This window comes from Ochotona princeps, chromosome 4, assembly GCF_030435755.1.
Source record: "Ochotona princeps isolate mOchPri1 chromosome 4, mOchPri1.hap1, whole genome shotgun sequence".
NCBI classification, from domain to species: domain Eukaryota; kingdom Metazoa; phylum Chordata; class Mammalia; order Lagomorpha; family Ochotonidae; genus Ochotona; species Ochotona princeps.
In genome coordinates this window covers 45,799,864-45,816,285 of record NC_080835.1, presented here as the reverse complement: position 1 = coordinate 45,816,285, position 16,422 = coordinate 45,799,864, and the positions used below count along the sequence as shown (strand labels likewise).

Here is a 16,422-nt window from a genome sequence, read left to right as displayed (position 1 = left end):
ATTTTTTTTAAAAAAAAGATTTACTTATTTTTATTGTAAAGGCAGATTTACAGAAAGAAGGAGAGACAAAGATTTTCTGTTTGCTGTTTACTCCCCAAGTAGCTGCAACAGCTGGAGCTGAGCTGATCCGAAGCCAGGAGCTAGGGGTTTCCTGCGGGTCTTCCACACAGGTGCAGGGTCCCAAGGCTTTGGGTCGTCTTCCACTGCTTTCCCAGGCCACAAGTAGGGAGCTGGATGGGAAGTGGGACTGCTGGGATTAGAACTGGCGCCCATATGGGATCCTGGTGATTGAAGAGTAATGATTTAGCCACTAGGCCATTTTGTGCCAGGCCCGAGGTCTTTTTTTCTTTTTTTTTTTTAAATGAACTGAAACATGTTGGGACAGTCAGAAATAATGATTTGAATAGGACTTAAACTACTTGATCACAAAATATTTCATATTAAAAAAAATTTTTTTTAAGAAAAATATCTGAGTCTGGCACTGAGGTATAGCCAGTTAAGCTACTGCCTGTGAGGCTGGCACTCCTTATGGGGCACCCGTGGGAGTCCCAGCTGCTATACTTTCCATCGGATCCCTACTAGTGGCCTGGGAAAACAGTGGAAGATTGGCCAAGTGCTTGCCATGTGGGAGACAGGGATGGAGTTCCAGACTGCAGATTTTGTTCGGGCCATTTGGGGGTGGGCGATGTGTCTCTTCCTTCTCTCCAGTCACTCTGCCTTTCAAATCTTAAACAAAAAGGAAGGCATACCTCCTTGCTGCCTAGGGTTCTTCCCTACTTCAGGAGCTCCTATATACCGCTCAGGCCCCACTGGGCCTGGCCCTCCCGTTCATAACCCGGAGATGGTGGCCTCGTGTGCACCTCAGGTCCTGTTCCGGGCCTGGGTGCGAACGCAGTTCGGGTGACACTCGCTCGGGGCCGCGGGGCCGACCGGGGCTCTGGCGACTTGGAGCGGAGGAGCCCCTCACGCCTGATCCCCGCCTCCTGCTGGATTCGCTTCCCGGCGAGCTCGGCTGGGCAGGCCCAGCGCCCACCTCCCAGCTCCCGGCTCAGAGCGAGCTCTTCCCGGGCAGGCCGGGCCGCGGGGACGCGTTGGGCAAAAGCGGCCCCGGGCAGGAGGCGGTAATAAGGCCTCCGGAGGAAGGGACCCAGGGGAGCCGAGTCCCGGAGGCCGGAGGGCAGTGCCCAGGGGTCCTGCAGGCTCTGACGCAAGGAGGGCCGAGTGACCTCCACCGGGAGCGTGGGAGGGCGAGGCCCCGGGAAACCGCAGGGAATGTGGGGGCGCCAGGAGCCCAAGGAGCAGGGAGGCGCGGGCGTGGGGAGGAGAGTGGAAGGAGGGGGGAAGAGAAGCTCATCAAACAGCCGGAGGTGGGGGGCGGCGGGAGGCGACGGAGACCGGGAGGGGAGCGCAGGAGCGAGCGGGAACCCTGAGGGAGGCGGCGGCGAGAGGGAGCGGGTAGGAGGAATACCCGGTGCGGAGCGGCCCGAGGGAGCGCGCGAGCACCGGTGAGCGGCTGTGAGCGGCTCCCGGCCGAGCCTGGGAGGAGGAGAAGGAGGCGGCGGCAGGAGCGGCCGCCGAGCCTGCCCTGTGCTGTTGCCAAGTGGGGAAGCTCGCCTCCTCGGAGCGCTCCATTTCCCTAGCTCCAGGCCCTGGCCCGTCAGCAGGCGGGCCGCTGAGGACTTCCTGCCGGTGCCAGGCCCCAGGGAGGAGAGGAGAAAGGGAGGCGAGCCAAGGCGGCGGGGAGGCGGTGTTGGTTTGTTCTTCGGTCCTCCAATATCCCCAAGCACCTACAGAGGGCTGGGCACTGCCTTAGGTCTTCCAGGATCCCAGAGGAAGGCATATCCCCGGCACACATACACACACAGCCCACCTGGAAGGCTTTGTGGGCGCTGGGCGTAATGGTTCTCATCTGTCAAGTGGGGTTTCTTCAGGAGACCCATGCTATGGGGTGGTTTTGGGGGAGAAAGGGCTTTAAATGAAATAATAGTGAAGCGAGTATTCTGAAGGGGTTTGTTTCAGTGTTTGAGCCTAAAGGGTGGCAGTGGCCACATGGGAGCCGAACGGGAAGTGCTTTCTTTAGGCTGGCGTCAGGAAAAAGCGAGAGGTGCAGCCAGGACGGTGGGGGGGGGGGGGGGCACTTAAAGCCTCAGTCTGTAGGAGGGGTTCTCTGGAGGGGGGCTTCCTACCAGACCTGCTTCAGCCGGCTCATCTCTGTGCCAGCCTGGGAGTGTGTATTCCAACCTGCTCCCCAGGGAGTTCTGTCACCCTTCTTCCCTCTGCTGAGGACCGAGGGCTTTTTCAGCCCTTGGTCAGGTCTTACCAGTTGAGCTGTAGTGTAATAAACTGCTTTCTCCTCTCAAGCGACCTCTCTGGGAAGCTTTCTGTGACTGCCCAGAGTAAGAGCCATTCACTTGTCTGTTCCTACTGCACCTCAGACACCTGTGTATTCTAGCTCGTAAGAAGGGGTAGCAGGTGGGGTTGGGTTATGTGTCCAGGTTCCTGTGGGGTTGTGTTTATAAAGTCTAATAATGATGCTGATGTTAGGGTTCTGGCCAGGCTCTGTGCTAACTATACCTTCATACATTATTTAGTTCTCAGAACAACCCTGTAGGATAGGCAGTATTTCCCTTCTCCCAACTTTACAGATGAGGAAACAAACACAGAAGGGTTAAAAAACGTCCAAGAACCCACAGCCAGTAAGTAGCAGAATTGACAAACTTTTCGCAGTTTATTTGAAGAGAATATTTTCATATTTATTTGAAATGGTTACACATACAAGAGGATGGGAGAAGAGGGAGAGATCTTTCATCAGCTGGTTCACTCCCCAAGGGGCTGCAAGGGCCAGGGCTGAGCCAGGCTAAAGCTAGGAGCCAGCCTAGGCCATCCTCCCTTTACTCAGGCCGTTAGCAAGGAGCTGGATCAGAAGTGGAGCAGGCAAGACACAAACTGGCACCCATTGTAGGATGCTGGCATTGTAGGTGGCAATCATACACACTGGGCCACAGTGCTCTCTTCTAAACTTTTTTTTTAAATAAAAAATGTAACAGACATGTAAAAATTGTACATATTAATGTGATGTCTTATTTTGTGTATACATTGTGTAATGTCCAAATCAAGATAAATATGTTTATACTTTCAAACGTTTCACATTACTTTATGGTGAAAACATCCAGCAATGACATCTTCTGTTTTTTTTTTTTTTTTTCAATAGAGAAATATACAGTACATTTGTATTATCCATCTTCACTCTACTGTGCCATAAAACCCCAGAACTCCCATCTAGTTATCACCTAGTACCTGCCAGGGGAATTGTCCTAATTCCTCCCTTTCCCTTCCCTCTCTAGTCTTGGGTAACCATATTTATATTCTAAATGTCTATGGGTTCATCTCTCTCTCTCTCTCTCTCTTTTTTAGACTCCACATGTAACTGAGAGAACATGTGCTGTTTGTCTCACTGTGCTTGGCTTATTTCACTGAACATGCCGACCTCCAGTTCCACCCTTGTTGTTGTAAGTGGCAGGATTTCATCCTTTGTATGGCTGAGTAATATTCCAGTGTGCATGGGGACCATCCTTTATTGTTCATTGGTTGTTGGAGACACTTAGATTGTTTCCACCTCCTGAAAGCATCTCTTTGGCGGATAGATTCCATTTGTCTTGGGTATACACCCAGAAAAGGAAGTGCTGGGTTCTGTGGTTGTTTGGTTTCTAGTTTTTTGAGGTGCTGCTATATTGTTTTCCACATGGTTGTGTTAGTTTACATTCCCAACAACAGTGTACAAAGGTTCCCCTTTGCGCATGTCCTCACCGACACTTGCTGTCTTTGGCTTTTTTGGCAGAAACTCAGTCTTTACTGCAGTTCCCTGATGATTAGTGGTTTGTGGTTTCAGCATCTTGTCATGTACATTTGGGCCATTTGTATGCCTTCCTTTGAGAAATGTGCTTTTTAATTGGATTTTGTTGTTGTTATTGACTTGTTGTTTGGGTTCCCTGTATATGCTGGATATTAACAGCTTGTCACCTGTATAGCTTGCAGATATTCTGTCCTGTACTGTAGGCTGTTTCTCTGTTGATTGTTTCCTTTGCCGTGCAAAAGCTATTCTGTTTATTGGAATTCCACTTGTCAGCTTTCGCTTGTATTTCCTGAAATCTTTGCTCATGTCAATGTTTTGAAGTGTTTTCATATAATCACAAAGTTTCAGATTTCATGTTTGTATCTTTAATCCACTTTGACCTGATATTTTATAAATGGTGATAAACCAGGGTATACTTTCATCCTTCTGTATGTATATACCCAATTTTCCCAGCACCATTGCTTATAAAGACTATTCTTTCTCTAATGCGTGTTCTTAGCACCTTTGTCAGAAGTCAGTTGCTTGTGGATGTGTGGGATTCTGTTCCATTGGTCTATGGCTCTGTGTTTATGCCACTCCAGTGCTGTCTTAATTTCTGTAGCTTTTTAAAAAAAACTATTGTAGCTTTTAAATCTATTTTTAAGTCAGGTAATATAATGAATGCCTTCTACTATGCTCTTTTTGAATAAGATTGCTTTAACTATTATATGGTTTCATTCAACTTTTAGTAACGTTTATTCTAGTCCTGTGAAAAATATCATTGGGATTTTGATGGAACACTTCTTTGTCTCTTCTCTAACTTTGCTTTTAAAAATATAATAATAATAACACTAATAAAATCTTTTGAAAAATATTTTTTATTGGAAAGAATGATTTACAGAAAGAAGGAAATACAGAGAGAAAGATCTGTTTTCTGATTCACTCCCCAAGTGGTTCCAATGGCTGGAGCTGAGCCAATCTGAAGCCAGGAGCCAGGAACTTCTTTCAGGTCTCCTATGTGGGTGCAGGGTCCCAAGGCTTTGGGCCAACACCCACAGCTTCTCTAGGCCACAAGCAGGGAGCTGGATGGAAAGTAGGGCAGCTGGGACACGAACTGGTACCCATATGGGATCCCACCGTGTTCAAGGCGAGCACTTTAGTGGCTGAGTCATTGTGCTGGGCCCAATAAAAATAAATCTTTTTAAAAAAGATGCCATCTTTTTTTTTAAAATAGAAAATGTTTGCCATCTGCAGTGACAATTTGACTTCTTCCTTTCCAGTTTGGATGCACTTTAATTTTTTTTCTTGCCTAATTGCTCTAGCTATGAACCTGCAGTACTGCATTGTTCTGTTTGGGACCCTCGAGAGAACATTTTGTTCCACTGAATATGGTGCTAGCTCTTGTCTTCTTATTTATGACCTTTACTATGTGAAGTGTGTTCCTTCTGCACCTAAGTTGGTCAATTTTTAAAATCATAAAGCAGTGTTGAATGTTATTAGACATCTTTTTCTGTGTCTATGGAGATGTGCTATGATTTTTGACAAAATCTTGCATTGCTGAGATGAATCCATTTGATAATGGTGAATGTTCTTTTTTATTGTATTTTGTTTTTGATGATGTTTACTATTTGTTAGAGTAGGAAGGGTGAAGGATTAGGGGAAAGTGGGTGAGACCATTGTTTTCTTCTTCCTATCTCTCTCTCTCTTTCCCTTTTTTAAAGATTTATTTATTCTTATTACAAAGTCAGATATTCAGAGAGGAAGAGAGACAGAGAGGAAGATCTTCCGTCCGATGATTCACACCCCAGGCATGCACAATGGGCCGGTGCTGTGCCAGTCTAAAGCCAGGAGCCAGGAACTTCCTCCTGGTCTCCCATGCGGGTGCAGGGTCCCAAAGCTTTGGGCCATCCTCGACTGCTTTCCCAGGCCACAAGCAGGGAGCTGGATGGGAAGTGGAGCAGCTGGGATTAGAACCGGCGCCCATATGGGATCCTGGTGCATTCAAGGCGAGGACTTTAGCCGCTAGGCCACGCCGCTAGGCCCCTTTATCTCTTTTTAAGAAGCTATTGGGTTACACTTTCTAGTATTTTTTTTATTGTCCAACTTTTTTTAATTGATTACATTGCATTATGTGACACAGTTTTATAGGCACTGGGATTCCCCCCCACTTTCTAGTATTTTGCTGAGGATTCTTGCATCTGTATTCATCAAGGATATTGGCTCACAGCTTGCTTTCCTCTTGTTGCATCCTTGTCTGGTTTTGGTACATTGGTCATACTGACCTCAAAGAATAACATGATTGAGTCAGGTCTTCCTGGTGACCTTTAGCCTTCCTGGACCTGACAGTTGAGTCCTTTTGTAGGGTTGAGAAATTTCATTCTGTCTTTGAATATACTTTCTACCACTCTGGCATTCTCAAGTCTCTCTGGAATCCCAACAACTTGAACATTTTCTTTTTTCATGCTAAACCATATTTCACATAAACTTTCTCCCTTCCTGTTGGTTCTTTTTTCTTCTTTTGCTTCCAACTGCATAATTTTAAATAACCTGCCCTGGGGCTGAGTCTTTCTTCTGTCTGTTCTGCTCTACTATTGAGGGCAGATATATTCTGCCTTCTATTGCATTTTAAATTTCACTTAGTGTACTTTTCAGTTGAACGATTTTGGCTTGATTTGGTTTAATTACTTCCATCTTTCTGTCAGCTTTCTCTGTAGGAATATTGAATCATTTCTCTGTATTGTGAATTTCATGGAGTTTCTTTTAAAAAGCTATTTTGAACCTCTTACGTGAACATTTGGACATGTGAATTCCTAGATGGCTGCTTTCTGCCACTTCAGTTTGCTCTGTAGGAGAAATTGTGGCTCCCTGCAGGTTCCTGATAATTGCTCAAACTTGACGTCATCTGTGCGTTGAAGGATGTTTCAGCAATCTGGCTTCATTTGTGATGGTGTTTCTAGAAATTCTGTGCTGCTGAGGTGGGCTCACTTCCCAGAGCTGCACCTGTCAGCCTCTTTTGAGGCAGGCTAGGGCCTTAAGGCTGTTCAGCCAGGTATGCACAACTCCTGTGGGCTCCAACGCAGGTCCCAGCAGAATCTGCTCTATGCGGCATCGTTTTTTTGTTTGTTTGTTTGTTTGTTTTTGTTCCCAGTCTGGCACTGACTTCCACACTAGGCCTGTGATCCCTGGCTGTCTGTTCAAGGTAATGGAGGTTCAGGTGAAAGAGGGGGTTCTTCAGCCACTCAGCCAGGCCCGAGGTGGATCACAGCTGGCTGCGACAGTTACCAGGCCCTGCACCATCCTGGGGTGCACACTAGGCCTGCAAGGAGCTGCTGGTATTCATGCCAAGGCAAGTTTATCTTACCAGGGTGCAGGACTGTATTTGATTTTCGGACATGTTCCAGATACTGTCCACAGACTCTGTGGGTTTGCTCAGCACTGGGCTTTATCAGCACAGCACGAACTATCAAGACACAATCCCATACTGGTGTCTCAAGGTTGGAGGAGAGTGATCAAGGTAGCAGTCTTCTGGCCCCCTAGATTGGCCCTACGCTGACCACACCTGTGCCCTTTAGTCCCTGCCTCCACGAGGTTCTGGGGATATCCTCCATGTCCACCTAGGGCTGGTAGTGACTCAAGCCAAAAGGAGTCCAACCTACTGGATGGAGTACAGGTGTCTGCCTGATGCGGGGATAGCTGGAGGCTCTAGCTGTGGGTGGTAGAGGCCTCAGGGCTTCCTCAGGGATGGGGTTTTGGCACAGTTGACCAGTTTTGAGTGCCAGCGCATGGTCTTAACAGAGCTGAGTTTGGAACCCCTGCCTGTGCCTCTGGAGATGGAGCTGTCAGGCACCACACCTGCCTACTGGCTGGTGCCTTTTCATTGCACGTTACTGCACTGGCATTTACCAAGGCTTTACTGTTGACGGGGAAGAAGGATTGCAAATCTATGAATGAGCACAGAGACAGCTGGTGGCCAGGTGGCCATAAAAAAGAGTGCTCCGTGGCACAGGTACCATGACTGTCATTGTTGGAAATTACTGAAGAGAAGGAACAGAAATAAAATGGACTTGTTAGCATAAATGTGTGTGATCATAAGTGTGCTTTTTAAAAGTCTTGAAAACATTAAAAAAAAGATTTATTTATTTTTATTGGAAAGACAGATTTACAGAGAAAAGGAAATACAGATAAAAAGATCTTCCATTCGTTGGTTCACTCCCCAAGTGGCTGCAATGGCTGGAGCTAAGCTGATCCGAAGCTAGGAGCCAGGAGCTTCTTCCAGGTCTCCCAAATGGGTGCAGGGTCCTAAGGCTTTGGGCCATTCTCAACTGCTTTCCCAGGCCACAGGCCAAGAGTGGTGGGGAAATGAAGCATCTGGGACACGAACTGTCGCCCATAAGAGATCCCAGCGCGTGCAAGGTGAGGATTTTAGCTACTAGGCTGTAGTGCTGGTCTGAAAACATTTTTAATGTCATTGTTTCACAGCACAGAATAATGTCATTGTTTCACATCACTACAGAAAGAACGAGGCTCCCTAGTGTGATGTGTCACAGCTCTGGCCACATGGTGCCGCTGCAGCTCAGGGTAAACCTTTCAGCTCAGTGTAGACCTTCCAGCTCTGAGCGGAGTTGCATGGGCTGCTCGGATTGGACAGAGCCCTGAGCATTAGAACAGGCACAGCCAGGATAGCCCCAGGGGGGACAGGGGACAGAGGAACATTTGTCAAGCCAGAAGAAAACACCGTATTTATTTCTAGGGGCCCCAGTGGGCAGTTCTGACGTTGAAAATTCATCCTGTAGGGGACTTTAGGACTGTCTGAAGAAAGGTTAAATTTCTCCCCCTACTTCTTTTAGAGCGCTTCCCATTGATTCTCTCCATAAATACTTGCCACAGTGGCTGGGGCTGGGGAGGTACCCGGTTGGTGCCAAAGCTGGGAGCTGCTCTTCTTGAATAGGTGGCAGGAACCCAATTATGTGAAGTCATCCCCACTGTCTTCCGGGGTCTGCATTAGCAGGAAGCTGCAGTTAGAAGCTGAAGCCAGCACTGCAGTGTGGGACGCCTGCTCCAGAGACTTGCTGGATAGGAGGGCAGCTTTGAGGTGGGCATAGAGGTGGAGGGTGCCCGGCAGGAGGGCAGAGAGAAGCTGGAGAAACTGGAGGCTTGAGGGTTTTGGTAGGAGGGTGCAAAGGGCAGCAATGCGATTGGAAGGAGGGGTGGGGAAGTGTGTCCCAAGCACACTTACACATATCTAAGAAGAAATGTTTTTAAAGAGGTCCTTCCCGGGCCCAGCGGCGTGGCCTAGCGGCTAAAGTCCTCTCCTTGAACGCCCCGGGATCCCATATGGGCGCCGGTTCTAATCCCAGCAGCTCCACTTCCCATCCAGCTCCCTGCCTGTATCCTGGGAAAGCAGTTGAGGACGGCCCAAAGCTTTGGGACCCTGCACCCGCGTGGGAGACCCGGAAGAGGTTCCTGGTTCCCGGCATCAGATCGGCGCAGCACCGGCCCGTTGTGGCTCACTTGGGGAGTGAAACATCGGATGGAAGATCTTCCTCTCTGTCTCTCCTCCTCTCTCTATATCCGGCTTTCCAATAATAACAAATCTTTAAAAAAAAAAAAAAAAAAAAGAGGTCCTTCCCCCTCAGTCTTTTACCTGAGTTTTCTTACATGTCTCAATCCAAACCCTAGCTTTTAACTTCCACACAGGTCAGCTGTCCCCTCTCCCCCCTCCACACTTTTGGTTTGGTAGAAGTGTGTGAATTTTGTGTAGGCCAGTGGTCCTTCACCTGCTGTGTATCAGAAGCACCCAGAGGGCCTGTTAAGGTCAATAGCTAGGCCCTAGCCCAGTGGGCTCAGGTGAGGCCCAAGTTTGTATATTTCTAAAAATGTTCTCACAGGATTTGGATGCTGATGCTGCTGGCTTAGCAAATTACCAATGTAAAGGAATGGCTTTCTTCATGTGACCTGCCAGGGTTCCCTCTGTTTTATTTATTAGCTCCTGAGCTTTTTGGGAACGATCATCTTCTATCTGCTGGTCCAACCCCCAAATGGCTACAAAAGCCAGGTCTGGGCTTGGCTGAAACCAGCAGCCAGGAACTCCCTATGGGTCTCCCATACGGATGGCAGAGCTCTTAGTACTTGGACCATCTTGCACTTGCAGAACTTGATTTCTCTGGTGCAATAGCAGGGAGCCGGATGTGAAGCAGAACAGCTGGGACTTGAACCGATACTCCCATATGGGATGCTGGCATCTTGAGTGATGACTCAATACACTCTGCCACATCATCGGTCTCTCTGCCTGTTTTAAAAGCCAAAAACTAGAGAGTCAAATATTCTCATTGGATGCCCACTTAAGCTCAAGAGCAGACTGGAACCTTAGCTCTAGCAGTGGTATCTTTTAAGTCTGGACTAGATTTAACGAGGCTGAGCTGGATGGGTGAGAGATTGTTGGTGGAAAGGACAGCTTTTTGTTCATTGGAAGTCAAGTATCGGTGGGCTCTGAACTTTCTGTGGCCTGGCTGTGTGCATCCTACCAGACCCTGTGCCCGGTGGGGCAGCTGTCCTTGATTCCTTGCCAGCAGCCTTGAAATGGTTTCTCTTCTTACCTTGGCCAGTCATTGCTCTGGCTTACAGTTGACATCTCTGCTGTCCTGACTCCCACCATAGCAGCACGGAGGGCACCAAGGCTTACCAAGACCACACCTAATTAGCAGTGCAATTAAGAACCCAATCTTGAACCCTACCTCCTAGCTGAGGATTCTTCCCTCTGCCTGTACAGGCCCCACCTCTGTACCCAGCGCACAGCCCTGCTCGGAAAAGTGTTTGCTGCATTACAGCTTTTTGAAATATGTAGCACATGCAAACATAAATAAAATCAAACAGAGACACTCAATTAAAGATTGCAGTCTTAAGGTGACACACTTCCATGACTAATGTTTCTCTTAATAAAAGAGAAAAAGATTCTGCTGTTTCTGCAATTGCAGGTAGTTTAAAAAATGGCAGAACTCATGGTCTGTTTTGGGATATTTATCATCAGCTTTCATGTATTTTGGAAATTTGACCTTGTTCCATGGAGAGTGATATATATATATATATATAAAGTGGTAGCCGGGCAACAGAGCAGCCCCAAGGAAAAACACTCTTGTACCCAGGTTGTACTTGAGTAGGGCCCCGTGGTCCTCACTGCACCCCTGCTGCCACCCCTGGGAAGGAGGAGAACTCAGCAGCTGGGACTGGTGCTGGCATCCTCAGTGCGCAGCCCTGCAGGGCAGGAGTGCTTGCCCTGAGCCAAGCTGTCCCCAGTGCTTGCGGAGTGGGAGGGTAACAACACCTGGGCCCAGCTCCTGCAAGCATGTAGCCTCCCCTCCGTGGGCGGTGGAGCAGTGCCTAGGGCTGCTGTCACAGCTGAGCACACACTCCAATGCATAAAATCGCAGTTGTGGCTTAGTGGTCTGGAATTGAGACATCTGAAATGGGTCTTCTGGGGCTGATGTCAAAGGGCAGCAGGGAACCTACTCCTCACCTTTCCAGCTCACTGAGGCCGCATGCATCCCATGGCTTCTGGACATGTCCCTGAGCTCCGTGTTTGTCACAACATCGCTGCTGCTCTGCTGGCTCTGGCCCTCCTGCCTGTCTCCCACGCTCCCCCTTGTGATGCCCTGGGCTCCTCTGGATAATCCCAGATTCTCTTCCTGTGCAACATCCTCTACTTGACCATCTACAAATCCCCTTTGTCCACACAGCATTAGGGTATTTGTAGGTCTGGGCGGGAGGAGGTGGGTATTTGCATGGGATCTGTCATGATACTCATAAAGCAGGAACCCACTGGGTTCAGATAAACAGGAATACTAGAAATAGAACGCTGGCTCCACTTCTGACAGAGAAGGGTGATGAACATTTTCTCCTGTTGCAAACACGCGGATGGTTTCCTCACAGTTGTCTTTCTTTGTATACAATTGGAAGCGCCCTGTTTACCAAACAGTGTGTCATAGCTATATTCCATGCTAATAATAGTCTGAGAAAGCATTTTTATTCACTGAATAGAATTCTGTTGAGTGGATAGTGATTTACTTAGGCCTTCCTTGTTTGAAAAAGTTATTTTGAAATATAAACAAATATGTGATAGATATATTTTCTGAAAAATTTTTCCTTGAAAGGCAGAGTTATATACAGGGAGAAACAGAAAGAGAGAAAGAGAGCTCTTGTATCTAGTGGTTTACTCCCTAAATGGCTGCAGTGACCAGGTCTGGGCCAGGATGAAGCCAGGTCTTCATTTAGGTCTCTCACATGGGTGCAGGGTCCAAGAACTGGGCCATGTTTCTCTGCTTTCCTAGCTGTACTAGTAGGAAGCTGCATTGGAAGTGGAGCATGAACTGGTACTTATATGGTATGCCACTGTTGCAGGTGGTGGCTTAATGAATGCACTAGGCCATGGTGCCGGCCCATGGGATAAATGTTTCTGCTCATAGGTGTTTTTGTGTTTATAAGGTTTTCCTTGGAGTAGATTCTCAACTGTGGAGGTCTGAGGTCAAAGACTCGTCACAGAAAATGCTTGTCCAGGAGTTTATTTCGGTTTTTAGAACCAGTTGATCTAGGGTTTAGGGTGGGGGATTTTTGAAGGAGCCACTGTTATTCTGTTCAGGCCTCAAGTTCCTCATCCACAAGCTGGACATATTAACTGCTCACAGGCAGCCCTCCTGCCTCCAAGGAGGTCAGTGGTGAGGGCCTGTGCACATTCTGCTCATTGCCTTCATGCTCAGCTGGGTGGATGGATCAGGTGCCTCTGCCTGTGACCCCGTCTCTTTCCCATGCTTGGATTGTGGCTGCACAGGAGGTCAGGTGGCCAGTTACCCACATAGCAGCTCCCTTCCTTCAGAAAGGCCTGGGGAATCTTTGGATAGAGGGTCCATGGCTGGAGCTTGCTGCCCTTCTTGCTGTCAGAATGCTGATCCCGGTTCCTGCCCCAGGAGCTTCTCAAAGTCACCCAGCCTCTCCATTCCCCAGAGGCTCTGAGCCACTCAGGCTGACCTGCAATCCAGGCATGTTGTTTTGCTAACGTTCCCCTGGTGATTGTGATGCAATAGAGACTGGAATCTGCAGATTTGGGCCCATCTATGGGAAGCCTGGAGGAAAGGAGCCCAGTGTGTGTAAGAGCTGGAATGGACTCACGGCCATGGCGAAGTGTAGGTGTCTTTGTGGCTTTGTGTCCATAGAACCAAGGGCTATTCTCCCTTCTGTTCCTCTGGCCCCTGTTTGAGCCCAGGACAATTGCCTGATAGGAGCTTCTTGAGGTGCACTGGATTGAACAAGACTGCTTGCAAGAGTCGACTTTATAAACTCTCCCATGAAGAGGCTATGCCAGGCCTCTGGACACATGTCCTTGGGGAGTCAGACTCTGCAACAGGGTGGCTCTCTGTCTGTGTTCACCATGGGCAAGCAGAGGCAGCCCTGTCTGGCCTGTCCAGTGCCCTCCATGTCCCAAGGAGGGGGAGGAATGGAAGCCAGGGAACTTTATTATTGGGGTATGTGTGAGTCAGGCCACAAGGGGGTATCTTTACTCCACTTTGGAGTTTTCCAAGACGGTTCCTTGGACCAGGAGCTTCCTAGGGCCTGAGAAAAGGCCATTTTGCCATTTCACCGTCCAGTTTCTACGGAAGCAGTGCCTTGGAAGGCTCCAGCTGCATTGGCTACATGGATTTTTTTCCTCCTACATGGAATTTTAACTGCCAATTTGAAGGGATTTCAGAATGACTCCTGCAGACATTGCTGAGTGCACTCAAAGCCCTGCTGAGTTTTACATATGAAGAATGTGCTCACCTGTATACACAAGTATGTAGTGTTTATTGTGTGTGCTAGTTAATCCCACACACTACACACATGCCTTCCCTTCTCACTTTCCCTGGGATGCATTTCACAGGTGAAGAGATGGTGGCTTAGCCAGACTGTTTCCTGGATCGAGAGTTAAAGAGCTGGTAAGGGGTAGAGTTTGGATTCAAGGTTCAACGAGTGGGAGATGGCACCTTGTTCTTACTCCACTGCCTTTTCGCAACAGATGGGCTCCTTGAGTTGCAGGGGTGGGGCAAGGGCGCCCTCTAGAGGATCCCGAGGAACAGGTGTACACATGCATAGCCAGGCCTCTCACTGTCTTCCAGGCCTGGCTGGACTCTAAGCCCATCTGACCCAGGGCAAGGAGATCCCTGGAACCTTGGCCCACCAGTCAATGGTCTGGAATTGCATGACAGGTCTGGGGAGCCCTATCTCCAGCATCCGCCAAGGTGGAGGATTCTCCTCTCTGCCCTACATGACTATTCCCAGATTTCCCTTCCTACACCTGCTGTTCCCATTCATCCTCCTCTTCCCTTCCTCCGACCTCCCCTACTCCAGACCCCTGACCTCCATTCAGTTGTCTGTTATTTAATTAACATTTACCACATCAGATTCTTTGCAGGGTGTGACAATTCCAGGCTGGCTAGGAGCCCTGCCCTGGCATAACTCAGTCCCAGGACTGCATCCTGAGTTTCTTCTGTATCTGCCCAGGGCTCCTTCCTTTGAGCTGGGTCCTGTTCTGCTCCCCAGTCCTTGGCAGGGCTGTCCTGCAGGACTCCTTGGTGATTGCTGGGCTAGCTGGCAGTGGCTGCCTGAAAGGGTCTCAGGGCCTTTGGATATGATCCTGGGACAGCCCTGCTGACCCTCGCAGGCCTCCGTAGCCGCTGACTGCCCTAGTGTCTGTTCCTCTAGGCCACATTTTTTTCTTTTCTGCTGCAGAAAAAGCTTGCTATTCAGCTTCAGTGTTGCTGCCAAGTTGAGACCAAGAGAACGCTGGCTGTTGAGGGACTCTGCAGAGTGAGCTAGCCCAGCTCTGTTATAATTTGTCCATTTTTCCTGCTGGTGCAGACATAAAGCAGAATGGGTGAGAGTTGGTTGGGCTTTGCTGCAGCATCAGATAGCAGATGCTGACACCAGTCACTAATCTGTGAAGTTAAACTACAGAACCATCTAGAAAGTGCATGATCCAGGAATGGGAGTGGCCTAGGAAGGAAAATTTGGGCATCTCCCTCTTGTTTTACCACTCCCACTGGCGAGCACAAAAAGCAGGATTAGAGCAGGGGTGGCTGGACTGAAAGGCACCCGCCAGCATGTGTGTGGGCTGGATAGTGGAGCTGGTTAGGTTGCACTAGGCTTCAATGCCCATTGACATGCATGAGAGCAGAATGGGATGTGGGACAGAATGGACTAGTCTGCTGTACATACTGGCAAGCATGGGAATCAGGGTAGGGTACCGGCCTGGTGGGGGTTATTGTGGGTTGCTCCAACTAGGCTGCAGCTCCCACTGGTTTATGTGAAGGCCGAGTGTATGGTGGGCAGAATCAGGCTGGGCTACAACACCCATTGGTTCCAGTGGAAGACAGGTGTGGAAACAGAACCGACCCAGCAACTGCAACCACCAGCTGATTGGGGCGATGGACTGTACTGGGCCCTGTACTTGCAAGTACACACAAGAATCTGGTCTGGGATCACCTCAGACAAAGTTGCTTTTGGGATCTTCCCAATCGAACTGCCGAACTCAGAGCCCTAACCATGAAAAAAAGTGCAGGTTCTGTGACCTGCCGTGGAGTGCAAATGCCAGAGGCTCAGACAGAGCAGTGGAGAGCATAACCAGGTGCACATGGAGGATATGGCAGTCTATCAGAACCTGCAGAGGATACCTGGCACCACAACAGAGGACAGAACATATCAATCAACTACCCCAGGCATATGTTGGCAGTGAAAAACTGGGCAAATGGAGATTCTAAGGTGGACTATGTCAATCAGTGGATTCTGGAGCAATTTCATCGTGCTTGGAATAGTGAGACTGGCAACAATTCAAAACTGTTGAACTATCAAAACCACTTGAGCAAGACCCTAGGAGCATGCCCCACATCAGGGACCTGGGATGGGTGGGAGACTGACCTACCCGTTTACTCCAGATACAGAAAAACAATGTGGAAATAATAGTCTTTCCCACAACACTAAAAAAAAATTCATCCATTTTGTCCTGCTCTGTCTGATGCACCATGATTTGTGTTGTATGTGAAGGGAAGTCTCTGGGTAGGGGGTCCAGACATTCTGTTGGCATGCAGGTCCCTGGCTCCCTGGGATAGGAGAGCACCAACATTTGTGATCTCGGCACCAAGTCTGTCCATCAGAATTGCAGGCCTGTGGTGGGTGGGAGAGGGGTTCTGCAGTTCTCCTGATCCAGCTCTGCTTCCAGTTTTTTGTTTGTTTCCCCCTGATGACAGGAAATATCTGCCAATTCTGAGATTCTTTCTTTGCTTGCTTCATACTATGTTGGAGACTCTCCATTGTACTTTTAGTTTGTTTTGCTGTGTTCTTAATTTCTGATATATCAGCCTTGATTTGCTTTATTGCTTCCTTAAATTCTTTGAACTCTTGTATGTGTTTCTCATTTTTGATCAGAAGCTTTAAAATGAGTTTTATGAATTCTGTATGCCCCATTTTCTCGATGTCTTCCTCAGTGAACTCTGAAGTTGGCATAGGGTTTTGCTCCTTTGCAGGCAAGTCTTCAGTAATATTCATTGTGCCTTTGTCTCTTCTTTTGC

The 16,422-nt window shown here is 48.5% G+C and overlaps 1 long non-coding RNA gene across 3 annotated transcripts in view; it reads left to right on the top strand.

The window, feature by feature from the left end:
- The first annotated feature begins 1,034 nt into the window (after positions 1–1,034).
- Positions 1,035–16,422, top strand: part of LOC131480193 (uncharacterized) — a 96,892-nt gene continuing 81,504 nt past the window's right edge. For 2 of the 3 annotated variants that reach the window (XR_009245319.1, XR_009245318.1), the window contains exons 1-2: positions 1,035–1,505; positions 3,415–3,506. This is a non-coding gene — a long non-coding RNA (uncharacterized LOC131480193). Of the gene's footprint in view, positions 1,506–3,414; positions 3,507–7,989; positions 8,106–16,422 lie in introns of those variants that run through there. The other variant, XR_009245317.1, reaches the window with a different exon arrangement.